The 26866-nt window shown below is 37.8% G+C and overlaps 1 protein-coding gene and 2 pseudogenes across 3 annotated transcripts in view; 2 read left to right on the forward strand and 1 right to left on the reverse strand.

Annotated features, from left to right (window-relative positions):
* EML4 (echinoderm microtubule associated protein like 4) overlaps positions 1–26866 on the forward strand; it is a 170595-nt gene that overhangs the window by 40316 nt on the left and 103413 nt on the right. The window lies entirely within an intron of this gene.
* Positions 6104–6544, reverse strand: LOC100962248 (annotated as a pseudogene).
* Positions 12914–17872, forward strand: LOC105886781 (annotated as a pseudogene).

Here is a 26866-nt window from a genome sequence, read left to right on the forward strand (position 1 = left end):
CCTCCCAAGTAGCTGGGACCACAGGCACCCGCCACAACGCCTGGCTATTTTTTGGTTGCAGCCATTATTGTTGTTTGGCGGGTCCAGGCTGGATTCGAACCCGCCACCTTAAGTGTATGTGGCTGGCACCTTAGCCGCTTGAGCCACAGGCACCAAGCCGGAAAACTTCTTAAGAATAAAAACTATGGGCAGCGTCTGTGGCTCAAAAAAGTAGGGCACCAGCCCCATATGCCAGAGGTGGTGGGTTCAAACCCAGCCCTGGCCAAAAACTGCGGAAAAAAAAAAAATTAAAGTATTTGTGAACTTCATAAAAAAAAAAAAAAAGAATTAAAAACTATACCTTCTACTTGTTTTGTATCACAGTGTAATAGTAGATGGTTGGTAAACATTTGCTGTGTCTAGAAACTTGGGGAAAAAATTAAAACTTTATGAATTTCATGTTAGTGTATAAAGAATTTTTTTCTAAAATACATTATTTTATTTTTTTATTTTTTAAATAGGATGATGTAAGATATATAGAAAAGTTATAAGAATAGTACAAAGAACTGAAATTCTTCACTCATATTGACTGTTAACATCTTGCCGTATTTGCTTCATTTTTGTTTCTCTATGTACATTTTTTCCCTCCTGAACCATTTGAGAGGGAGTGGTAAATATAATGCCTTTTTATCCCTAAATAGTTCAATGCACATTTCCTAAGAATAAAGACATCTAATTATACCACCATAGTACAGGAATCAAAATCAGAAGATAAACATTTGTATATTACTATTTAAAAATCTGTAGACAGTATTTAAATTTTACCAATTTGTTCTAATGCCAGTGCATTTAGTTTTTATGTCTCTTTAGTTCTCTTGCCTTCTTTAATCTGGAACTCTAATTATGAGCCTTTTCCCTCCTTTTTTATAACATTAACTTCTTTGACAATTATTTTGCAGTATGTTTGTCACTGTGATTTTGTCTGATGTCTGATTAGATTTTAGGATATGCATTTTTGTCAAGTATATTATAAAGCGATATGTCCTCCGTGAATCATATGTATGTATTAATTTGGTAAATAATGAAGTTTAAATCATCAAAGTGAATTATAATAATTACTGATTTGTTTGAATTGCACAGTGATCAAGTCAGTCGGGTTCAGATTTTGACCTTCCCATTTATTGGTTATATAATCTTGAATTAATCTCTCTTTGATTAATTTCTACATCTGCAATTGCAGATAATTTAAATGCCTATTTGTAGGTCAAAAGTAGTTGCATATCTGCACTTTTGTATGGATCCATCTAACATTTATAGATAGATGAAATGAGATAATGCCTGCAGCACTGAACGTGTTCCATACACATTAACAATACATTTTTATTATAGTTTTTCAATGTAGTTCTGTAAATATCAGTTCGGTTTCAATGTCAGCATGATTATTGGTTACATTCTAAAATTAAATTTTTTTTGAGTTGAATGTATAACACCTCTGATACTGTCGTTTGTAGTTTTACAAATTTTTTGAACACAAAAAAATTATTTAAGTTTGTGTATGTATAACTACATATATGCATTCACATACAACTCCAAAGATATATTAAATAATATTAGATATAACCAGTTTTTATGTAATTTTTAGTGTTCTTCTTTTTTTGTTTTGTTTTTTTTTTGGAGACAGAGTCTCACTGTGTCGCCTTCATACCGCCTTCATATAGGAATAGCGTACATTGGATTCTTGCTTCTCCAAGGGATTTTCTTTCTTTCTTTGGGAGACAGAGTCTCAGTATGTCGCCCTCAGTAGAGTACAGTGGGGTCACAGCCCACAGCAACCTCAGACTCTTGGGCTAAAGTGATTCTCTTGCCTTAGCCTCCCGAGTAGTTGGGACTCCAGGCACCTGCCACACAACACCCAGCTGTTTTTTTTGTTGCAGTTGTTATTGTTGTAGCTGGCCCCAGGGTATGTGGCCAGAGCCCTACCCATTGAGTACAGGCATTGCCCAAGTAATTTTTAAAATATAACTAATGCCTCCAGGGTAATTGAAGGGCTTTAGGGTTGTTTGCATCTCCTCTGAATGACCTGGGACACAGTGCTCTTTCACTTGTGTCTTTTTTTTTTTTTAGTAGAACCCATGTCTCCACACCCGAACCTACACTTGTTTCTACTACATAGGCTTCTTTTAATTTTTTTTAAGTTCCTCTAGTACAGTTTATTTTTATTATAAAATGCTCTTTCACTTGTCCTTTTAAAAATTTATTTCTCCTTGTCTTAGCAGCTTCACCTGAACCACTTGTCAATTTGTCACTTTTTATTTGCCATGAATTGGAAAACTAGATTACTTTGGTTTAGCTAAGAAACTAAGGGACATCTTATGAGGGCCTAAGGAACCTTCCTGAAACTGAGCGAAGTGGTTTTATGCTTATTACTTTACGGTTTTACTTTTGGCTCTCACAAGGTCTTGGTTCAGTTCTAGTTGGTCAAAATTGAAAAATAAATGACTTCTCTCTAAGGTGTGCATAATGTAAAATGCTAATTCATCTTTGTTTTCCTGATGAGTAATAACTTCCTAATTGTTTTGTGTTTTAGGCAATCGTATTTGATCTGTAGTTAGCTTATTTGTAGGAAGTTTTTCCTCCCATGTTGCGGTACAGATTAGTAAGGGAGAGTACTCTGAAAATGGCATCATTTGAAATGAACATGCTATAATCTTGATAGTCCCAGAAAATCAGCTGTCAGTACATGAGAGGCTGCTTTGTAGTAGCAATTTAGATTTTCTCTTTCATCTCTTTGGTGGACAAAACCAATTACATTTGTTTACCACCTTAGATTTCAATGCCTATTTGAAATTTATCTGTTTATTCTTTTCAACTTGGGAGGGAGATCTTATATCTTTTAAAAAGGGAGGATAGTGATTTAAAAATACAAGGTTAGTAGATGGTAGAATGAGTATTCAGATTTTGAGAAAAGCTGTTATTCTCATACTTTGAAACGTGAGTAATTTTGCCTCGCATCATTTAGAACCAGATTTTTTTTAAGGTTCTGGTTTTGTATATATGTTTATAATTAGACAACTAAGATAGATTTAAATCTGCAAATAAAATGTTATTAGAGAAGTTGAAATCTTCATTGAAACGATGAAATGTAAGTTGTGTAACTTTGTTCCTATTACTACATAGTTTGTTGCCAACGTTCTGACTAGGAGAAGATTTGCCCTTTTTCTTCATGGGTAACGTAAACTTAGGAAGGTAATAAACAATAATATTCCCCACACACACACACAAAATACTTTAAAATGGCATGTAAATGTACATATTTATAATGACTTTTTTTAGTTATTGTAGTACTCAACTACTTTGGTGGCTTTTTGATCATTTGTTAAGATTAAAATGTTTTTGTGGTTGGTTTTAATTTCTTAATAAAATTTTGGCAATTTACTATGCCTTTTACTTACAGAGTAATGTATGCTTTTAAAAAATTGAACTAATGGGCTCAGTGCCTGTAGCTCAAGTGGCTAAGGCATCAGCCACATACACCAGAGCTGGTGGGTTCAAATTTAGCCCAGGCCTGCCAAACAATGACAACTACAACTACAACAACAAAAAAATAATAGCCAGGCCTTATGGCGGGCGCCTGAAGTCCCAGCTACTTGGGAGGCTGAGGCAAGAGAATCGCTTAAGCCAGGAGTTGGAGGTTGCTGTGAGCTGTGATGCCACACACTCTACTCAGGGCAACAGCTTGAAGCTCTATCTCAAAAAAAAAAAAAAAATTGAACTAGTGTATGTTTAATGTCAACTTTAATGAATTAATTTAAATATTAAGACTTCTATATTTACTTTTCAATAACCATTTAAAATTTTTACTCAATAGTTTTAGCATTTTAAAGAGAAGGTAAGGAGATATATTAAAGATAGACTCTGTAGTAGATGTTTTTAGTCATTCATGGTTTATCACAAGAAATTAGAATATTTTGTTAATGTTGAAGACTGTTTTGGAGGACCTGACATTTTTAGAAAGCTCTAGTCCCCCCTCAAGTAGTCACTACTAAAATTCTATCTAAATTAAGAATTAAAAAGAAATTACTTTTTATTTTGTGTAGAACTTTACCAATTAACAGATCTATTGGTATTGCATCAGAAGTTTTCTTTACCACATGCAATATTATTCAGTACTATGTATGGTAAGGCAGATTATTATCCCTTTTGCATTTATCTTTATAGTATTTTCCAGTGTTTCACCAATGGCAGAATTGTACATTTATTGTTTAGAACTTGGGAATACAAAGTATATGTGGGGAATTTAGAAATTTTTTTTAGATAAGATCTTGCTCTGTTTCTTAAAGTATAAGCTAAAATATAGCTCACTGCAGCCATCAACTCTTAGGCTCAAGTCATATTCCTGTCTGAGCCTTCCAAGTAGCTGGAACTACAGGCACATATCTTTATCACTGGCTAATTTATTTATTTTTTTTGTAGAGATGGGGTCTTGTTGTGTTGCCTAGGCTGGTCTCAAACTCCTGCTCTCAACTGATTCTCCCACCCGGCCTCCCAAGGTGCTGGGATTGTAGGCATGAGACACTATACCTGGCCACACTTGTGGATATTCTAGAAGTAGCTACTAGAGAAAGAGAAATTGGGCTTTCTTTTGGCCAGAGATGCCATCTTCTAGTAATTCTCCAAAATGATGAAGACAGAGGGAAAGAGGAGAGGCACCCGATACATGTTCTTTTGGCCTTTTAAAAAACATGAAGTTGTACCTTTGGCCACATACTTGTAAAGCTGCAGGAAAGGTGATATTGTAGATGTCAAGGAAGTGGGTACTGTTGAAAAAGGCATGCCACACAGATGTTACCACAGTGTTACCTAGCATGCTGTTGGCATTTTATAAACAAACAAGAGGATTAATGTTTGACCTGAGCATATTAAGCACTCTTAAGAGCCAAGATAGTTCCCTAAAACATGTAAAGGAAAATGATCAAAAAAAGAAGGAAGCCAAAGAGAAAGCTACCTAGGTTCAACTGAAGTGCCAGCCTGCTCCACCCAGAGAAGCCCACTTCGTGAGAACGAGTGGAACAAAGCCTGAGCTGCTGGAACCTATTCCTTGTGAATTCATAGCACAATAGGCATATGGCATAACCCACAAGAGGACCAAGAAAACCAGTTGAAAGGGGACATAAGGTGCAGGAACCTAGTTCCTATGAGTTCATGGCATAATGGGTATAAAAAGCAAAAACTACTGTAAAAATGTTTCTCTTCATGGAGTGGAAGTGTGGTATCTCCAAAGAAATATTTAAAGCAAATTTTGATAGTGTCCTAAGGGAAAAAAAAGAGAAGTTGGCAGTACTGTATAGTGCTAAGACATTGTACCAGGAGTCTGGAGGCCTGCATTCTAGTCCTTGCATTCCCTGGATTATGTAATCTTGGAAGTCAGGAAACCAGAGTCTTAGAATCTGAAAGACTTAATCATACCTTGTTTTGAAAGTTATACTTCTGTTGGTCAAAAAGCAAGTCATAAGGGTAGCACAGATTCAAAGGAGGGGATTATATAAGCATATGAGTACTAGTAGGGTGGTTCATTTGGGGTAGGCCATTGTTGGAAACTAGCTATACTATAGTATCTACCAGATCTATATATAACTCTATATGGTAGATAATAAAACTTTATTATTATTATTATTTTTGAGACAGAATCTCACTATGTCGCCCTTGGTAGAGTGCTGTGGTGTCATAGCTCACAGCAACCTCCGACTCTTGGGCTTAAGCAATTCTCTTGCCTCAGCCTCCCAAATAGCTGGGACTACAGGTGCCCGCAACAGCGTCCGGCTATTTTTTTGTTGCAGTCATCATTGTTGTTTAGCTGGCCCAGGCCGCGTTTGAACCCGCCAGGTTTGGTGTATATGGCTGGCGCTCTAACCACTGTGTTACAGGTGCCAAGCTATAAAACTTTTTTAAAAACAGAATTCCGTATAATCTTATAGTCCAAGCCAATTTTCATAAAATTCATCTACCTTTATATTTTTATTTTATTTTTGTTGTAAAATCAGAGTGCTACTTTATTAAATGAGTTATTTTACACAATATGAACATCAATCTATTTACAATTGTAGAAAGTTTTTTTATAATGAGGATGAACTGATTTTCAGATTTTCCAATGAGAGTCAACTGTACATTTATACAGAATTATCTTTGCATGAAGCCCAGAAGGTAACAGCATAAAAATGAGTGTTTCTGTAGCCCCTTTATTTTTGCTGATCAACAGTTTGTTAGAAAAGCAGCTATAGGTTTGTTACCTAAGGTCTGAGAGAGTAGCAGAGCCAAAGGTGTCATGAATTCACCTGTAAACAACTTTATGCCTGAACATCAGCCAATTCTGGAGGAAGTGGAGATGTTGACTCTCAAAGTGCTGCTTGAAGGTCTTAGGGTCTGGCCCTTGTGTCCTACGGACAGTGCAGGTATATATTAAGGCAGCTTTGGTAGCCGCCTTTTTGGTCATGTCTTTGGTTTTTTTGTCCAGCTTGCTTTTTGGCATTTTTCTACTGAGACTGATCTTCTGTTGTCCACAAGCCATATCTGGGCTTGGACAGTCTTGTGTTGGAGAGAGACTGCAGCACAAGGGAGCCAAGGGAGATTGAGGGAGGTCGAGGGAGACTGAGGGAGGTCATTTGAAGAAGACGAAAGGGGAGTGCGCCCACCACCACTTTAGCCGCCTCTACCTGCCAAGGAGGGGGAAGAAGAGAGCTGGGAGGCCAACAGCCAGCACCTCTCATGCTTCACACACCACCTCAGCCTTAGGGGAGGCCACTATGCCTGGTGCCCGAGCATGCTGTGCCACTCTTCCAGGTGCCCAGCACCACCTCCTACCTTGATATTTTTATTTTATTTTGAGATAGAGTCTCACCATGTCACATTCGGTAGAGTGCTATGGTGTCACAGCTCACAGCAACCTCCAATTCTTGGGTTTAAGCAATTCTCTTAACTCAGCCTCTCAAGTAGCTGGAACTACAGGCACCCACCACAACACCTGGCTATTTTTTGTTGTAGTTGTCATTGTTATTTAGCTGACCCAGGCTGGGTTCAAACCTGCCAGCCTCAGTGCATCTGACCAGTGCCGTAACCACTGTGCTATGGGTGTCAAGCTGCTTTATATTTTTAGATACAGCTTTAAATTACTTTTTTTCCCCAATCCAAACCATAGTGGATAGTCAGAAAATATAAAGAATGTTTCTTGCTGTACCTTCTCAACCCGCCTTATTCATCACATACATATCCATCCAGACTTTGGTTTAGAACAAAACTCCTGATTGTCTCATTGATGCTGGACATTGAAATGTTTGAATTTTTTGCATGACATGGATATATGTTACCTGGAAAAATTAAAAAAAAAAAATAAGAATTTGAAGAGAAAAACATTGTATTATAGTCTATTGTTGAGGTGTGTGGCATTCCAAATATGGAACACTAGGCAAACCATTGTATTTGTACACAATGTAAAAAACCATGTTTCTTATCTCAGGAGGCAGTGACACTTGCTGTTCATTGTAATAGTCAATAGAACACGTGTAAGGCCACATCACATGTGTTGATCACATCAAAAAGTGATGGTGGTCTGAGCACGGTGGCACACACCTGTAATCCCAGCACTCTGGGAGGCTTGTTGAGCTCATGAGTTCAAGACCAGGCTGAGCAAGAGCAACACCCTATCTCCAAAAAGTAGCGGCTGTTGTGGTGGGTACCTGTAGTTGAAGTTACTTGGGAGGCTGAGGCAAGTGAATCACTTGAGCCTAGGAGTTTGAGGTTGCTGTCAGCTATGACGCCATGGCACTCTACCCAGGCATCTTAAAACTCTGTCTCAAGAACCAAAAAAAAAAGTGATGTTCTTATGATATTCAGCATACTGTGTTTGCTTTCTCTATTTGACTGTCACATGATTCATGCATCTTCCTCTTTGGGTAGGTTCGTGAGGGTGACCCATAATGGCATACCACATGTTAACAAAACTCCAGAGAGTACATTGGCTTCTTATCATAAGCTTTATGCAGTTGCCAACCATTTTGTAAGACCAATTCAAAACAGAACAAAAGGGCTTGAAATACAATTTCTTTCCCCCATAGATGCATGATACTTACTGGTGTTGTCCTCAACTATGTCTGTGCCTCCCATGAAGTGGTCATACACTTTAATCATGTGCGGCTGCTGAATTTGAATCTTCTTTTCCCATTTCTGGGAATAACGATTGATAAGATAACTATCCATGTTGCCTCATCTGGTGCTGGTATCAATCATGGGATATCTGCAGACAATATTGCCTTTGCCATCACTTCAATAATCAGATGTGCCTCATTCTTTCATCTTCAAAGCTACATCTGATTCCATTGGAGTTTTGTCAACATGATCCTTTCTCACTGTACCTGTTGCCTGGTGTCACCTATTGAACTGAGCTTATGAAGAAGTGCAATACTGATGAAAAAGATAGTGAATACAAAATTCTACTGTCCAGGGTGTGCCTCTGTAAGTGCCTCACTAAACTAAAGGACAAGTGATGTACCAACACCACGTTCTTTATGCTTAGTATTTGGGTTTTTACCCTGCTATGGCTGAAACCAGCTAATGTAGCCCAGGTGTGTTGACCCACACCAAAACTTACAGCTAAACCAGGTGGACTTTCCTCTAATAAGTTGTTTGCACCTGTAACAACCAAAGTAAGGAAGTGTGCATTCATCAATGCTGAAACATGTTTCATTTGAAGTAAATTTCATACATCTCTCCTTGAGTGTTCTTACAAGAGGTTGCAATCTGGAAAAGTACATTGGGTCTAAATTTGCATTGTCAGCAACATGCAAATTAGAAAATACAATTTCCAAGCAATCACATCTCAGGGCAGCACTAACAAGTACATTATGCACATCTGTTCTTTGTTTCCAGAACATATGCCTTTTAGGAACTGAGATGTAGCCATTCAGAAAAATAATTCCCAGAAAACATTGGAATTCAGAGTTAGTCAAGCCAAGATTTTCACCATACTTAACAGTGTGTAAGCTGGAGTATATGACAGGGAGTTCAGTGACCTCATCATCAAGAGAAAGTTCAAGAATTTCTGTGGGAATTCTCATTTTGGTGAAGAAATGGTTCAGTGGTTCTGTAATTCTACCTGCTATGAGGCTGTACAGTTAGGTCAGCTTTTTTTCATTTGTGAACAATTTTTGTCACTTCTTTTTCTTTGATGGAGAAGGTTTCTGTACAGTAGACGTAGATGGAACTTCATCATCAAGCGAATCATCTTTAGGCGCACATGAGGGATCATCTGAGTCAGACTCAGCATCATAACCATCTTGAACAAAGAACCTGACAGATTGTTTATTGTTCCTCCTTCATCTCCTGGGTTCTCGTCAGAAGCAGGTGCTTAGCATTTTCACATAGCATGTATCACTATAGCACTTGCTTCTATGCTGTCATGTGTCTCTTAACAGATCAGTTATTTTATATAAATAAGAGTTTGAGGCATCTTGAAACTTGTAAAGTGATTTCAGCTAAAAAAAGGGAAAAAGATTTTAGGCCTAGTGGTAGGTGTCTCTTTTTTGAGACAGAGTTTCACTATGCCACCCTTGGTAGAAGGCTGTGGTATCATAGCTCACAGCAACCTCAAACTCTTGGCCTTAAACGATTCTCTTGCCTCAGCCTCCCAAGTAGCTGGGACTGCAAATGCCCGCCACAATGCCTGGCTGTTTTTTGTTGCAGTTGCCATTGTTGTTTAGCTGGCCTGGGCTGGATTTGAACCCACCAGCCTCCGTGTATTGTGATCAACACTGTAACCACTATGCTATGGGTGCAGAGCCTAGTGGGAGATGTCTTGCCTAGTGCCCCAAAACTAGCAAAATGTTAAACTCCTAACTAATACATTATAACAACAACAACTTTGGTCTTTTCTTTTTATAGAGCAATAGCCTAACTAGTAGAGAAGTAATAGAAAAAATTTACTATTATAAGGTATAGTTCAGTAAAGTTGTATTTACTTGTATTTCTTTGGATAATTCTTCAAAAATTTACATCACTTTTTTTTAATGTTTTGGTTTTTTTAAATTAAATCATAGCTGTGTACATTAATGCAGTCATGGGGTACAGTGTGCTGGTTCTATATACAATCTGAAATACTTTCATCAAACTACATCACTTTTTGATAAGCTCCCAGCATGCCAGTATCTGCAGCAGTACCCTGGGGAGGCAGATGTGTAAAAAAATCAGACCTCAGTGATGACCTTGAGGAGTGGAACATAAATAACTTAATGTCACTACTGTTCCACTAATGGAACAAGAGGCATAATTAGGTTAAGATCTTTGGAGGAACAGTCGTTACACAAATGCAACTAGTCTCATAAATATGTTATCTGTTCTTTTTCCATTTCCTATCTTTTTACTACATTTTAATTTTTTTTAATATGTGAAGATTTAAGGATTACTATAACTTGATGACTAATGAGTACTTGACATTTCAGTGAATGGCTGGACCACTATTTTTAACCGTATCACTATAAGACAGTTAAGTTGCTTTTCAACTGAGAAAAGCTGTTGAAATACAGTACAACCTCTGTAAGTTGACCACCCAAGAGCCTATAATAGAAACTTGTCAACATAAGGAACCAGGCCTACTTACTATACAGATAGATACATTTGGGGCTATCGGGTCTATGAAAATTAGGTTAACTTAAGGAGGTGATCAATATAGGGAAGTGGTCAACTATGGAGGTTCTACTGTATTAGGCTTGTCATCTAAAATTGGTTATGTGCAAAGTTTATCCTACCCATCTTACACACAACTATGAGAATTGGAACTGATGAAATGACAGAAAAACAAAGAGTTAGAAGGAATAAGATTGACTTTATTACTGACTGATTTTGAAATTGCATCAGGAGCAAAAAGGGAAGTTAGAAAAAAATGTAAATTTTGACGTGATGAAACATTTTTGTTAAGTACATTTTTTTTACCAGTGCTCTGACAGTTGTTATTCTCAGTTATTCTCATATGATAGGGCTTAGTAAATTTCTTATTTAAAGTTTCTTATTTCAAGTTTCAGCATATTAGAAACCTTTAGTGTCAAGTACGAGAGCAATATGTGTATATTATATTCCCCATAAATTTTGTTAATTGCTTTTTGTAGAACTCCTCTTTGAACTCTAGTAAGGTGTAACCAGTTTGTTACCATTTGCTATAAGTATGTACTGGTATATAAGTAGTAGTTTCAAACTTTTCTCCTAGCTTAAGCATAATTAGCTAATTAGAGAGTGTTATTCAAACAAATTGAATTGTGTGTTAGGAATAGAGTCTTTTTTTTTTTTTTTTTTTTGAGACAGAGCCTCAAGCTGTCCCCCTGGGTAGAGTGCCGTGGCATCACAGCTCACAGCAACCTCCAACTCCTGGGCTCAAGCGAGTCTCCTGCCTCAGCCTCCCAAGTAGCTGGGACCACAGGCGCCCGCCACAACGCCCGGCTATTTTTTTTTTTGGTTGCAGCCGTCATTGTTGTTTGGCGGGTCCAGGCTGGGGATTCGAACCCGCCACCTTAGGTGTACGTGGCTGGCGCCTTAGCCGGTTGAGCTATAGGCGCCGAGCCAGGAATAGAGTCTTGTAGAAAATAATTTAATTCACTCCTCCTACATTGAGACAAGATTATACTTAACCCATCAAGGCAGTCGAGGCTTTTGTTTTTACTACAAAAATTTTTCAGCAAAAGTAATTCTTGATTGCCAAGATTTATTTTTTTTTTTGAAATAACCTTTATTGCTTTAGTGTAAAAAGCAAAAAAATCTTGTCTAACCTACACTCTTTATGTTATAGGTACATTTCTTGTTGTTTGCCCTCTGTGGAAGCAGATGGTTACTATTTTTCATTTTGTAACTTTAGATACTTGAAACTTAGCCATTTGTCTTTTTGGCTTTGCTATGCTTCAATTAAATTATTTACATAATATGTGTATATACTTAAATGGTGCTTTATATCCATGAAAAAGATGCTTTCTGAAGATTCTTAAAATATACTTATGGACAACTGCATTTGGTTATATTTGTGTGTACTTGTATTTGTTGTCATTATGATGAGTAGTTAATGAACTATACTGATTGCTGGGCAGTCTTTAGAACATATAACCAAGTGTCAGATACATCCACAAATACTATAGCCAATCTCCTCAGTAGCAAAAATGGCCTGGATTTGATCTGCTTTTGAATATGTATGTTTACTTTGGGGAAGACATGAAGAATCTGATCTGGGCTCTGATTATCTCACTTTTGGATGATCCCTAGAATGTTAGATTGATCCTGGGATTAATTTATGGGTCTGAGGCAGATCTGGGGTGGTCCTAAAAGATTGCATAGTATACAGTGATATGGGCACTAGAATATCCCAGGTATTTTGCACTTGAAAATTACAACTTGGATCTCTTCAGTGTATGGATCTTCCTGAGCCTGTCTGAAGAGAATAGTTTAGTAGAGGAAAGGAGAATTAATTTGTCCTATCATGTTTACTTCAATGTTAGCCTTTCATACTTGGTTCCTATATATACAGCACAATAAAATTCCATAGTAGGAGCACATGGGTACTCCTTTAAATATTGAAGATGCTTTATTTTCACCATAGGAATATTTGAAGTTTGAATTTCAGCCAATACTATGGTAGTGGCTGCTTCTTTGTTATTTTCAAAGTCATTGAAAATATTTTTTTTAAAAAGAGATGAGGTCCAGTTATGTTGCCAAGAAGGCTGAAGCAGTCCTCCTTTTTAAGCTTCTTGAGTAGCTAGGACCACAGGCATATGCCACCATGCCAGATCAGTGAAAACTTTTTTAATATACGTATAACACATTTAAATCATGCTTGTTATGTATCTTCTCTAAAATTTAACAAACTCTTTGTTTCATCATTGCATCATTTACATGCTAATGGTTCTTGACCATGGGGGGACCCACAGTGAACATAGAAATAGGTGAATTCCAAAGTCAAGAGTAAGTTTAGTCGTACACCTTTAGTTGATTGATTATAGCAGAAATAGCATCAAATGAGGAAGAATACTTTTCATATGGAAATACAATTGACTGTTGAACAAAATGCATTTGAACTGTGTGAGTCCACTAATAGGAATTTTTTCAACCAAATGTGTACCTGCAGGATGCCAAACCTGTGTATAGTAAGGGCTGGTATATGTGGGTTCTGCAGAGCTGATTGTAAGACTTGAGTGCATGGATTTTGATGTATACAGGGTGTCCTGGGACCAGTCCCCTGTATACTGAGGGAAGACTAGATGTCTTTGAAAAGGTCTACTTTAAAGTTTCCAGCTTCTATAATTCTTTAGCTTGCTTTAGTTTCTACATTTGATTTTTCTTTAGCCTAATTTTCATAAATTAGAAAAGGGCAGTTTGTATTTAACAGATTTTCAAACGTCAAAAGGGTATTACGTGTGTTTGGGGCTTGCTTTGTTTCACTGCAGGGTCATTTAAAACCTCTTGTAGCCAAGAATGTCTGCTTCTGAATTTCTATATAGGAATGGATTAGGGATGGCAATTTGGGTGTGTCTTGAAGATTTGTTTTGAAATTGCTTTTGGACAATTTGTGCCTTATTTTCACTGATAGTATATGTATCAGATCATTCAAAACAGCAAGTTCTGTAAAAGTGATTTTATTCAGATATAATGCAGATACAACACAGTTGAAGGCTGGCATCTCTTGCTGTATTGTGCTTCACAGATCCTGGTTTTCTTTCCACAGACTGACGGTTTGTAGCTAGCCTGCATCAAGCAAGTCTGTAGGCCCCAGTTTTCAATAAACATGTGCTCACTTCATGTGTCCGTGTCACATTTTGGTAATTCTTTCAGTCTTTCAGACTTCTTCATTATTGTTATATAATCTGTTATGGTAGTCTGTGATCAGTGATCTTTGATGTTACTGTTGTAATTGTTTTGAGACACCACTAACCATGTCTATAACATGGATAAGATGGCGAGCTTTATCCATAAGTGTGGGTGTGTGTTTTGACTGCTGCACTGACCAACCTACTCTTCCCCTGTCTCTTTCCCTCCTAAGGACTTTCTATTTGCTGAGGCACAACAGTATTAAAATTAGGCCAGTTAATACCTGATAGTGACCTCTGAGTGTTTATCAGGGGCATCCAAACCGCAGTTCATAGGCCGCATGGCAGCCCAGGATGACTGTGAATGCAGCCCAACACAAAATTGTAAACTTTTCTTAAAACATTATGAGCTTTCTTGGTGAAGTATTAGTAGAACTCAGTTGCACAGTTGTTGAATGTCAGGTTTGTAGATGACAAAGTCGTGTTGGCAGTATCACATAAAATAAACATATGTATGCTCTTGCAATTTGTACGCATGTGTGGCTTCAGTTGTAAGGTGGTGTGCAGGTTCCAGTGGTATCTTGCAAGTGCACGCAGTTGAAATGATACCATTAAATCAGTGGCTCTCAACCTTCCTGATGCCACGACCCTTTAATACAGTTCCTTATGTTGTGGTAACCTCCAACCATAAAATTATTTTCATTGTTACTTCATAACTGTAATTTTGCTACTGTTATGAATCATAATGTAAATATCTGATATGCCGGATGGTCCTAGGTGACCTCTGTGAAAGGGTCGTTTGACCACCAAAGTGGTCGTGCACCACAGGTTGAGAACTGCTGTATTAGATGTTAATGAGCTTGTGGTGACTTGGCAGGCAGCAGTTATCAGTAATATTTCAGCCTACCATTATAGTATTAGGTGCTTAATGCTATTTAGAAGTTAGATTAGCATTCTTATTTGTTTATTAAGGGTACTTCCACAACTCTGCAGTTTCTCACGTATCACTTGCCACACTACGTGGTCAGCCCACTGCCCTGCATCAGTGGCTGAGATGTGGAGGGGCCTAAACCTTGCTTTCTGTTTCCTGTCAATCAATTTTCATAATAAAAGTGGATATGATCCCTTCTCTATTATTATTTCGTTTAATCCAAGCATGGCTTCTACAACATCTCAAAAGAAAACAGAACCCCCAAAGGAAAAATTATAATGGACTCAGCACCTGTAGCTCAGTGGCTAGGGCGCCAGCCATATACACCAGAGCTGGCAGATTTGAACCCAGCCTGGGCCTGCCAAACAGCAATGACAGTTACAGCCAAAAAATAGCCCGGCATTGTGGCGGGCGCCTGTAGTCCTAGCTACTTGGGAGGCTGAGGCAAGAGAATCACTTAAACCCAAGAATTTGAGGTTGCTGTGACCTGTGATGCCATGGCACTCTACTGAGGGCAAGATAATGAGACTCTATCTCAAAAAAAAAGTTAACAATGAAGAAAAGGAAAATTGTTCAATGAAAAGTTGACAGGTAACTACTTTTTTGTCAATTGAGGCAAAATAGTAAGGCACTGTGCTTAATTTTCAGGGAATTTGTACAAGTTTTCAAAGACTATAACTCAAAAAGGTATTTTATGCAAAAACATGCTACCAAATTAGATGGTGTATAAAGGGTTGTATTGTAAGGACAGAATAGTGGAACTTAAATAAGCCTGTCTTCTCAACAGAATTTTTTTTACAACTCAGATAGATTCCGTTGTAAAAGCTAGTTATGTGGTAGCATATTTAAGAGCAAAAAGAAAATTAGAACCGATTATAAATGGTGAGTTTATTAAGCAACCTATGGAAAGTATGGCAGATATAATTTGCCCTGAAAAAAGAGGGATATTTCTAAAATTAGTTTGTCTCACTGGACTATACCCAGGTAAATCAAAGAAATTGGAAAATATATCAAAAGAAGTTTGGAGAATAAAACTGCTAATTTAAAATTTTATGCTTTGGTGATAGATGGTAGCACAGAGGCTACAAGTATGGCTCAGCTAGCCATTTTTATTAGTGGTATTGATGATGAACATAATATCACTGAAGAAATGGTTTCTTTAGTTCCATTTAAAGACACAAATAAATTAAGAGATTTATATGAAGCAGTAAAAGATATTTTAAAGCAATTTTCTTTGTTGTCAACATATCTGGTAGAGTTACTGATGGTGCCCTAGTGATGGTAGGTAAAAGGGAGGGACTTGGAAAATAAGAAGATGATTCAGTTGCTGCCTAAAACTCAAGTTTGATGACGAGTACATCAAGAAATTTATGTGCCTTGCCTGGGGTAGCATGCCCACAGAGAAAGGCTTGGGCCCCTTAAGCAGAGAAGGGAGGGTGTTTTCTTCAAAGGAAGAGGTACAGACAGAGAGAGGTATCCATTGTAAATCTTTTCTTAAGGGAGCAGCAACAGACTTATTGGTACCCTCTAAAAATCACAACAGTCTCTGGAAATGAATTCCTTCTCTAGTCAGATACTGACTTCACCATATTGGATTGATTCCATGCTGTCAAAAATGCAGTTGACAGATTGCCAAAAGACTCATGTTGTTCATCAGGAAACTTGGAATTATTCAGAATCCATAGATCCTCAAGTACTGAATTGCCAAGTCACTATGATAGTGACAAGAAAAAACAGAAACCAGAACACAGAAAAAAAATTTTTTTTGAAACAGAGTCTCACTATGTTGCCCTCAGTAGGGTGCTATGGTGTCACAGCTCACAGCAACCTCAACCTCAAACTCTTGGGCTTAAGTGCTTCTCTTGCCTCAGCCTCCCAGGTAGCTGGAACTACAGGCACCTGCTACAACGCCCAGCTGTTTTGTTGTAGTTGTCGTTGTTTAGCAGGCCCAGGCTGGGTTTGAACCCTCCAGCCCCAGTGTATGTGGCCAGCACCCTACCCACTGACCTACGGGCACTGAGCCTGCACAGAAAATCTTTAATGTTCAAACTACATCATAGTGATTCTGATACAAGTGACAAAAACCAAGTTATAAGCAGATTAAAGGACCAGCACAGAGGTAAGAGAATCGATTGGCTTGGCGCCTGTGGCTCAAGTGGCTAAGCCGCCAGGCACATACACCTAAGGTGGCGGGTTCAAATCCAGCCTGGGCCCGCCAAACAACAATGATGGCGGCAACCAAAAAAGCCAGGTATTGTGGCGGGCACCTGTGGTCCCAGCTACTTGGGAGGCAGAGGCAGGAGACTCTCTTGAGCCCAGGAGTTGGAGGTTGCTGTGAGCTGTGATGCTATGGCATTCTACCCAAGGGGACAGCTTGAGGCTCTGTCTCAAAAAAAAAAAGAGAATCGATTAAGCCCAAGAGTTTGAGGTTGCTGTGAACTGTGACATCACGACACTCTACGGAGGGTGACAAAGTGAGACTCTGTCTCAAAAAAATAAATAAATAAAAATAAAAGCAGATTAAAAAGTTCTACCTGAAGACCTTCCCTGAAAACTGCAAAAGAGAGGGGACTCTCATTGACACACAGTATGTGAACATGAAAATTCCACAGTTCCCTGGTATATGAAGCAAAGCATTGAAGCTGCTTGTTGATTGAATATATTGAGTTGTGGCAGTCTGGCAACAATTCAGAAGTTGAGATTTATTGTCAATCAAGAAGAGAGGCTGAGTTTGGATGCTAGCAGTGGGAGGACCATCCATGTTGTCACTAGAGCACTGAAGATGTTTTTCCAGGGCCTGTCTGAGCCTCTCTTCCCTTACAATTTCTTTGAGCAGTTTGTAGAGGTGATAAAAAAGCAAGACAACAAGAAAAGAATGATAAAGTCTCTTGTATAAAAACTCCCTCCACCAAATCATGGCACCATAAAAATTCTCTTTGGACATTTAACCAAGATAGTGGTCAATGCCTCCAAGAACTTCATGTCTACACAAAGCTTAAGGATCATATTTGGACCCACCCTTCTGCCAGCTAAAAATGAAACAGGGAACATGGCGGTCCACATGATTTACCAAAACCAGATAGCTGAGCTCATGCTGATCTAGTACAGTAAAATCTTCAGCTCGGAGGAAAACTGATAGACAGGACAAGTCACTGAATGTGTTCACATGTGTCTGCATGCCTAATATTTTTATCTTTCTGTAAACAAATTACTAAAATATTTTTTTTCTTTTCAAGAAACAGATGCCTCATTTGGTGAAAACTTAATGATTTTATGTTTTAGTTCCAAACATTTGAATAAAAAATTGACAATTTAAAAAAAAGAAAATTTGTGCACAAAAGCTTTAAAAATGGATAAGAGCATGCAAATTGTCATCAAGACTATGTCAATCATCGCCAATTCCAGGAATTCTTTTAAAATATTGATGTTGATTATGACAATATCCCTTACATTTCAGAATTGAGATGGCTAAGTTGAGTCCCAATGTTGAAAAGATTTTGGGACTTGCAGCTTCTTTATCAAGTCATTTATGGTATCAAAAACCAAGTTGGTGCCACAACTTGACAATGAAAACTGGCTTACAGATTTAGCATTTCTGTTGGATTTAACCGCTCACTTAAATGAGTTAAATCTTCAAAATGAAAGCCAACTTACCAGTACAGTATAACAGCATTCCAAATGAAACTGAAATTATGGCAAGCTCAAATTAAGGCAAAGCATTTTATGTATTTTGACACGTTGGCTGAACGCAGTCTTGTGAATAATGAAGACTATATAGCCTTACTTTTTCATTTGATACAAGAATTTGAAAACATATCTCTAGATTTCTTGGAAAATAATATTTTGGTGTCTTTGCAGCTAAATTTTCAGTCATTACAAATATGTTACTTGGCTTGGCTCCTGTAGCTCAAGCGGCTAGGGCACCAGCTGCATACACCAGAGCTGGCGGGTTCAAATCCAGTACAGGCCTGCCAAACAACAATGACAGCTACAACCAAAAATAGCTGGACATTGTGGTGGGCACCTGTAGTCCCAGCTACTTGGAAGGCTGAGGCAAGAGTAAGAGTCTGAGGTTGCTGTGAGCTGTGATGTAAGCCCAAGAGTCTGAGGTTGCTGTGAGCTGTGATGCCACAGCACTCTACCAAGGGTAACAGCTTGAAACTCTGTACTTGCCAGTTTTCAAATGGAATGCATAGAGCTGCAATCTGACATTCAAAGAAAAATTTGATCATGTCTCTTCATTGGACTTTTATAGGTTCTGTCTTTTCAGAGACAAATATCCTCACTGTACAATCATGCCTTCTTCATGTCATCCCTTTTTGGTAGTACCTACATTTGTGAGCAATTATTTTCAAGAATAAAGTGCGTTCGATGTAAAATTAGAACCTAAATATCTGATGAGGACCTCAAGAACTCACTACTTCCATTTGAACCAGATAATGATCCTTTAGTTTCTCATACAAAATGTCAAACATCTGTCTAGTTTTATGTTGCCCACTTTTCTTTTCATAATAAAAAAAAAGTCAAACCCCCAAAGACATTTTATTACTTATATATGTAATATATATTTTCTGTATTAGTGATCACAAACTTGGGACTTCTGCAGTGATTTTAAAAGACTCTGAATGAGCCACTGTATAATTAGGATTATGTGAGGACTTTTTTTGCTTATCTGTGGTGGCAGTTGTCATGAAAATTATGCATAGACCTTTTTGGGGGGCTTATAAGCTTCTGTTAATGTTTGTATATTTAATGATTGGCCCAAGACAATTCCTCTTCTTCCATTGTGGCTCAAACGAGCCAAAAGGTTGGACACCCCCTGGTTTAAGTTAAGAGTCATAGGTCTATTACTTCAAGCCAGAAGTTAGAAACAATGAAAGTTAGTGCAGAAAGCATATTGAAAATTGAGAGGCTAAAAGCTAGACCTCTTGGATCAATCAAGTGGAAAAATTCTTGAAAAGTGCTACTCTAGTAAACACATGAATGATAAGAAAGTGAAACAGCTGATAAGGAGAAAGTTTGAGTGGTCTGGGTAGAACAGTGGTTCTCAACCTTCCTAATGCCATGGGCGTTTAATACAGTCCCTGTGGTCCGTGACCCACAGGTTGAGCACCGCTGAGATAGGAGATCAAACCAGCTACAACTTTTTCTTAAGCCAAAGCCTAATCCAGAGCAAGGCCTTAACTCTCCTCAGTTCTGTAAAGGCCAAAAAAGGTCAAGGAAGGTATAGAAGCAAAAAGTTGAAGCTAGCCGAGATGAGTTCATGAGATTTAAGGGGAAAAAAGCCAAGTGCTGATGGAGAATCTGTGGCAAGTTATCCAGAAGATCTAGCTAAGAACTCTTAGGAAAGTTGTTTAATTAAACAATAGTTTTTCAATGTAGATGAAAGAACCCTCTATTGGAAGAAGGTGCCATCTAGGGCTTTCAGAGCTAGAGAAAAGTCAATGCCTGGCTTCAAAGAATAGGCTTAACTCTCCTTTTAGGGGGTATGGAGCTAATGACTTTAAATTGAAGCCACTGCTTATTTACTGTTCTGAAAATCTTAGTCTTTTAGAATTGTGCTAAGTCTACTCTGTATGTGCTCTACAAATGGAACAAGGCCTGGATGACAGGCTGTTGTTATAGCGTGGCTTACTGACTATTTTAAGCCTACTGTTGAGACCTGCTGCTCAGGAAAAAAGATACCTTTCAGAATATGACGCTACTGACAGTACACCTAATCACCCAAGAGCTCTGACGGAACTGTTATTAGGAGGTTAAAGTTTTTGTGCCTATTAACACAACATTCATTCTGCAGCCCATGGATTAGAATCATTTTGACTTGCAAGTCTCATGACTTAAAAAATATATTTCATAAGGCTATAGCTGTTATATGAGTGATTTCTCTGGTGGGCCTGGGCAAAGTAAATAGAAAATCTTCTGGAAAGGATTTACCATTCTAGGTGCTATTAAGAATATTCATGATTAATGGAAAGAAGTCAAAATATCAGCATTTAAAGGAGTTTGGAAGTTGATTCCACCCTTATGGGTGACTTTGAGGAGACTCCTTCAAAACTTCAATGAAGGAAGTAGCTACAGATCTGGTGGAAATAACAAGAGGATTAGAATTAAAAGTGGAATCTGAAGATGTACTGAATTATTGTAATCTCATGATAAAACTTGAATGAATGAATGAGGAATTGCTTCTTATGGATTAGCAAGCAAAGTAGTTTCTCTTTTTTTGAGATGGAGTCTCACTTTGTTGCTCTCAGTAGCGTGCTGTGACATCATAGCTCACAGTAACCTCCAAATTTTAGGCTCAAGCAATTCTCTTGCCTCAGCCTCCTGAGTAGCTGGGGCTACAGGTGCCTGCCACAACCCTGGCTACTTTTAAAGATGGGGTCTCACTCTGGCTCAGGCTGGTCTCAAATCTGTGAGCTCAGGCAGTCCACCTGCCTTGTCCTCCCAGACTGCTAGAATTACAGTGTGAGCCACAAAGTGATTTCTTGAGATAGAATGCACTCCATCTGAGAAGGTGGTGAAAATAGTGTGATCATTATTGATGATGACAGAAGATTTACAGTATTACGTAAATAGTTATGAAAAGTAAGAAAACATTTTGGGGGAATATTGCCAAAGGCATGTCTCGTCTGCATTTTTTCATATTTCAGTTGGATCTTGGCATCAGATAATAACTTTAAAATCTCTACTAAGGGCTCAATAAGTTCCATCTGTAGTTCTCTAGGTGCCTTGGTGATATCACCTAGGTGAAGCTGAAATGCTAATTTGACTGTGATGTCATGATTCTCAGAGTCAGTGCACCTTTTGATTCTATTCTCCAATTAATAGGTCTATGAAAGCTGTGTAGTCTTCACATGATTCACATATGTCATTCTCCTCCATGACCTTTGCTAGGTGGAAAAAAATGTGCATTCAAAATTTCCTTTTGAACAAGTGGTGTTTTGAAAAAAAATAGCTTTTTTTAATTTTTTCAAAATGCTTGGATTTTTGGCTACATATACCACATATAGACAAAGAAATGAATGGATTCAAGTCGTTTTATTGAGCAAGACCCTGTCTGTACTAAAAATAGGAGAAACTAGTTGGGCGTAGTGGTGGGCACCTGTAGCCCTTGCTACTTGGGAAGCTGAGAAAGGCTGAAGCAAAAGGATCACCTAAGCCCAAGAGTTTGAGGTTGCTATGAGCTGAAATGACACCACAGCACTCTCTCCACAGTGACAGAGTGAGACTCTATCTCTGAATAAATAAATAAATAAATAAATAAATAAATAAATTATGGTCCTGATGAGTGTTGTTATACCGATGAGCATGGAATTTCTTTAATGCTGATATTGTAGTTATCACAAAGGAAGCAAATTATCTTACCTTTAGTGGATACAAGATAATATTGCCATTCCCTGTCCTCATTAAAAAATCTGTTTTCTTCCTTCAGTGCTCTCTTGGTCTTCTTTGATACAACAGGCTGTTAAGCAGTCAGAATTAAAAAATACTGTTGAGCTACACAACTATTCACAAACTCCACTTGAAACTGAAACATGGTGTACCATCATCAGAAGCTGGTAACAGACTGTCTCACTCAATCCCCATAAACTCTTCGTCACCCAGCCTGGTAGTAGTGGTGCCAGGCAGGCAGGGGAAGTTGGAAGTAAATCATGAACATAGCAACTGTCAATTTAGCCTTTACGGTTTACTATTGTTCTAATTGTGCCAGTCTGTCTGGGAGGATTATTTTGTTGAAACGTCTTATTCTTTGGTATTTTAAATATATTTATTTCATTTTAAAAAATAAAATAAAAATATAAAATATGAACAAAAATGTATTAGTAAAAATAAAAGGATTTGTTCTGCAAAATTTGGATTCAGTCAAAAGGCTGTACTGAAGAACCTAGAAGGACACATGTATGTCCTTAAGGCCAGAAGGTTCCCCTCCTTGGTCTATCCTTATCTTAATTACTATAATTTTATAATAGGTCTTGATAGCAGGTAAAACAGGTACTTCTACCCTTTTCCTTTTTTCAGGAGGGTTTCAGTTACACTTGACCCTTTGCTTTTCTATATAAATTTTAAAATCAGTGTTTCATATACCATGCACACACATACACTACTGGGATTTTTTTCTGTATTGCATTAAATTTTTAGATTAATTCAGATAAAAGTGGTATCTTTTCAATGATTCTTCAATTCATGAACATGGTATAATGTTTTTATTATTTAGGTGCTCAATTTTCAGCAGTAACCTTACCTTTTATAGTTTTATTTGTGGATGTCTTGAACACCTTTTATTATTTTTTCTTTTCTTTTTTTTTACGAGACAGAGACTCAAGCTGTTCCCCTGAGTAGAGTTCTATGGCATCACAGCTCACAGCAACCTCCAACTCCTGGGCTGAAGTGATTCTCCTGTCTCCTCCTCCCAAGTGGCTGGGACTACAGGCACCCACCACAACGCCAGGCTGTTTTTTGGTTTTAGCTGTCATTGTTGTTTGGCGGGCCAGGCTGGATTTGAACCTGCCAGCTCAGGTGTATGTGGCTGGCGCCTTAGCTGCTTGAGCCACAAGCGCTGAGCCTATTATTTTTTCTTAATAGCTATTTTATTACAGATTATGGTTTAGAACAGTGGTTCTCAACCTTCCTAATGACACAATCCTTTAATACAGTTCCTCATGTTGTGGTGAGCCCCAACCATAAAATTATTTTTGTTGCTACTTCATAACTGTAATTTTGCTATTGTTATGAATTGTAATGTAAATATCTGATATGCAGGAGACCCCCAAAGGAGTTGTGACCCACAGGTTGAGAACTGCTGGTTTAGAAGGTTTGTAGCAGTTCACATAAGCAACCAGTACAAGTGCCTGTGTCCTAATATCCTAGCTAGATATTTGCTGTCATTAGTCTTTTTAGTTGGCCCCTAAGATCAGAAAAAATTATTTTAATTTTCAAACCCCTGCTGACTGATAAGGCTAAGTCATTTGCACCTATAAAGACATGCTTTAAAGGGGCTGAAGTTTAATCATTATGTCAGTATTTTGTTTTGCTTTCTGTTCTTTTATAAGCTTTTAAATGTTAGCAGCTACAAATTTCAGATTTTACTGTAGCCAGTCATCTTTTCTTTTGCTTGCTAATAGGAGGTAACCATTTTTCAGTCTGTCACTATGATAAGATTTTGCTGTACTTAGTCCAGATCTCACCATCTATGAAAAATCGCCTAATACACTTCTAACTACAATGAGTAACATATTTGTTTACAAAGACCACTACATTTTCATTAATTTTTGGACAGTTGAGTAAATATATATAATAATTTCTTAGAGAATGAGGGCTCTAGGCTATAAAGGCTATATGATGAAGAAGTTGAAGTTTTCCTTATTGCTCCAGATTTTTCCTCCCTCATTTGTGTCCTTGTGCCCTAGGTGATTCTTCTGCCCTTTTCGGAAACCCAGTAATATCCCTGGGGTTTCTCCTTCTAGTCATTTATATCTTGGGAAATTTAAATTCATCTTATACTTTCTGAGGGAATTTATGATTTAAATTATGAAATGGAAGTTTGTGTTGCTTATTGATTGAGAATTTTTTGTTACTGTTTTGGTAATAGTTCTTTGGAGATATACTTTGCATACCATATAATTCACTTATTTAAAAATACAATTCAGTGGCTTTTAATATATTCACAGAGTTTTAATATAGTCAACCACAATCAATTTTAGAATATTTTTTATAACCCTAAGAAGAAATCTTTATTTGTTATAAATCACTCACCATTTCCCCCACTCCCTACATTCCCTAGGCAACCACTAACCTGCTTCCTTTTATAGATTTATCTATTCTGGACAATTTACATAATTAGAATCACATATAATGTGGTTCTTTTGTGACTGGCTTCTTTCACTTAGTATGTTTTTAATATTTGTATTGCAATAGATATCAGTATTGCGTTCCTTTTTATCTGAACAATATCCCTTTGTATGGGTACCTACCACATGAATGAATATCCATTCATCATTTGATGGACAGGTGGGTTAGTTCCACTTTATGGCTCTTATGAATAGTGTGCAAGATTTTATATGGACATATGTTTCCATTTCTCCTGGGTATATACTTAGGAGTGGAATTATTGGGTCATATGGAAACACTGTTTAAACTTTCGAGGAATTGCCATATTGTTTTCCAAAGTTGCTATACTATTTACATTCCCAATAGCAGCCTATGAGGGTTTTAGTTGCCCCACATTCTCACCAGCACTTACTGTCACTTTATTATAGCCATCCTAATTGATGTGAAGTGACATCTTGTAATTTTTTTATTGTGATGACACAACGATGATACACAGTGAAAAATATATACACAACAGGGCCATGCCTGTGGCTCAGTGAGTAAGGCGCCGGCCCCATATACCAAGGGTGGCGGGTTCAAACTTGGCCCTGGCCAAACTACAACAACAAAAAAATAACCAGGCGTTGTGGTGGATGTCTGTAGTCCCAGCTCCTTGGGAGGCTGAGGCAGGAGAATCGCTTAAGCTTAGGATTTGGAGGTTACTGTGATCTGTGTGACGGCACGGCACTCTACCAAGGGCAATAAAGTGAGACTCGGTCTCTACAGACACACACACATACAACAGTGATACACAACAATGTTTATCATTTTAACTTTTTTTAAATTGTCACCTAGGCTGGAGTGCAATGAAGAGATTATAGCCCACTACTGCTCTAACTTCTGAGCTCAAGTCATCCTTCTGGTTTAGCCTCCTGAGTAACAGGGACTACAGGTGCATGCCACCATTCCTGGGTAATTTTTAAATTTTCTGTGGAGAAGTCTCATTATGTTGCCCAGACTGGTCTTGAACTTTTGAGCTTAAGTGATCCTCCTGCCTTGGCCTCCTACAATGCTGGGATTATAGGTATCAGCCACTGTGCCTGGCCTATTTTAACCATTTTTAAGTTTAGTCCTGTTTTAACCATTTTAGGGTTTACACTTCAGTGGCATTAAGCACATACACAATGTTGTGCAGCCACTAGTACCTGTTTTCAGAACTTTTTCATCATACCAATTTTTAATTGGTAGAAACCTTATCAATTAAACAATAACTCCTTTTACACCTCCTTCCAGTACCTGGTAACCTCTATTCTATTTTCTGTCTCTCTGAATTTGCCTATTCTGGGTATCTTATATAAGTGGAAGCATATAATATTTATAATATTTGTTCTTTTGTGTCTGGTTTATTTTACTTAGCATAATGTTTTCAAGCTTCACCCATGCTGTAGCATGTGTCAGAATTTTGTTCTTTTTAAAGATTGAATAATATTCCATTTTGTGCATATACCACATTTTTATCCGTTGTTCATGTACATTTGAGTAGTGTCTATCTTTGGATATTATGAATAAGGCTTCTGTGCACAGTGGTGTATACAAATAATCTGTTTGAGTTTGGGAAACCCATGCTCAGTGGTTAAGGCACTGGCCACGTTCTCTGGGGCTGGTGGGTTCAAACCAGGCCTGGGCCTGCTAAACAAACAAATAAAACCAAATTATCTGTTTGAGTCTATGCTTTCAGTTCTATTAGTTAAATACCTAGAAGTGGAATTGTTTAATTCTATGGTAATCCTGTGTTTAATTTGAGGAACTGCAGGGTGCAGCCTGCAGTTATAGAAAACAGGGGCTATGCAGTGCACAAGGGTTCCAGTTTTGCCACATCTTTTGACATGCTTATTGACAATTCTTTAGAAACATGTCTTTTCTAGTTACTGGCCTATTTCTGACAGTGGGGTTGGTGGATTGTAGGTTAAGCATACCTTCAAATTTAGTAAATTCTTGCTGGATGATTCTCTAAAATAGTCTGTCAGTGCGTACTTCCCTTCAGAATGTATGAAAGTTCTGATGCTCTAAATCTGTCAGACCTTATTTACATTTTTGTTTATTTTGAAGGATATGGTTCTAATTTGCATGCCCCTAAATACTAGTGAAGCCAATCCATCCTCCCTCCATCCCTACAAATAGAAGTCTGGTTATTCTTTTTTATTCTTTTTTTTTTTTTTTTTTTTTCGATTTTTCTGTTGGGTTGATATCTTTTCTTAATTCTCTAGACAGTATTTACATATTTCTTAGGCATTAAAATCTTTTCTCAATTTTTGTGAAATTT

This window comes from Otolemur garnettii, unplaced genomic scaffold (assembly GCF_000181295.1).
Source record: "Otolemur garnettii isolate 467f Iridium unplaced genomic scaffold, OtoGar3 scaffold00024, whole genome shotgun sequence".
In the NCBI taxonomy this organism is placed as follows: Eukaryota; Metazoa; Chordata; class Mammalia; order Primates; family Galagidae; genus Otolemur; species Otolemur garnettii.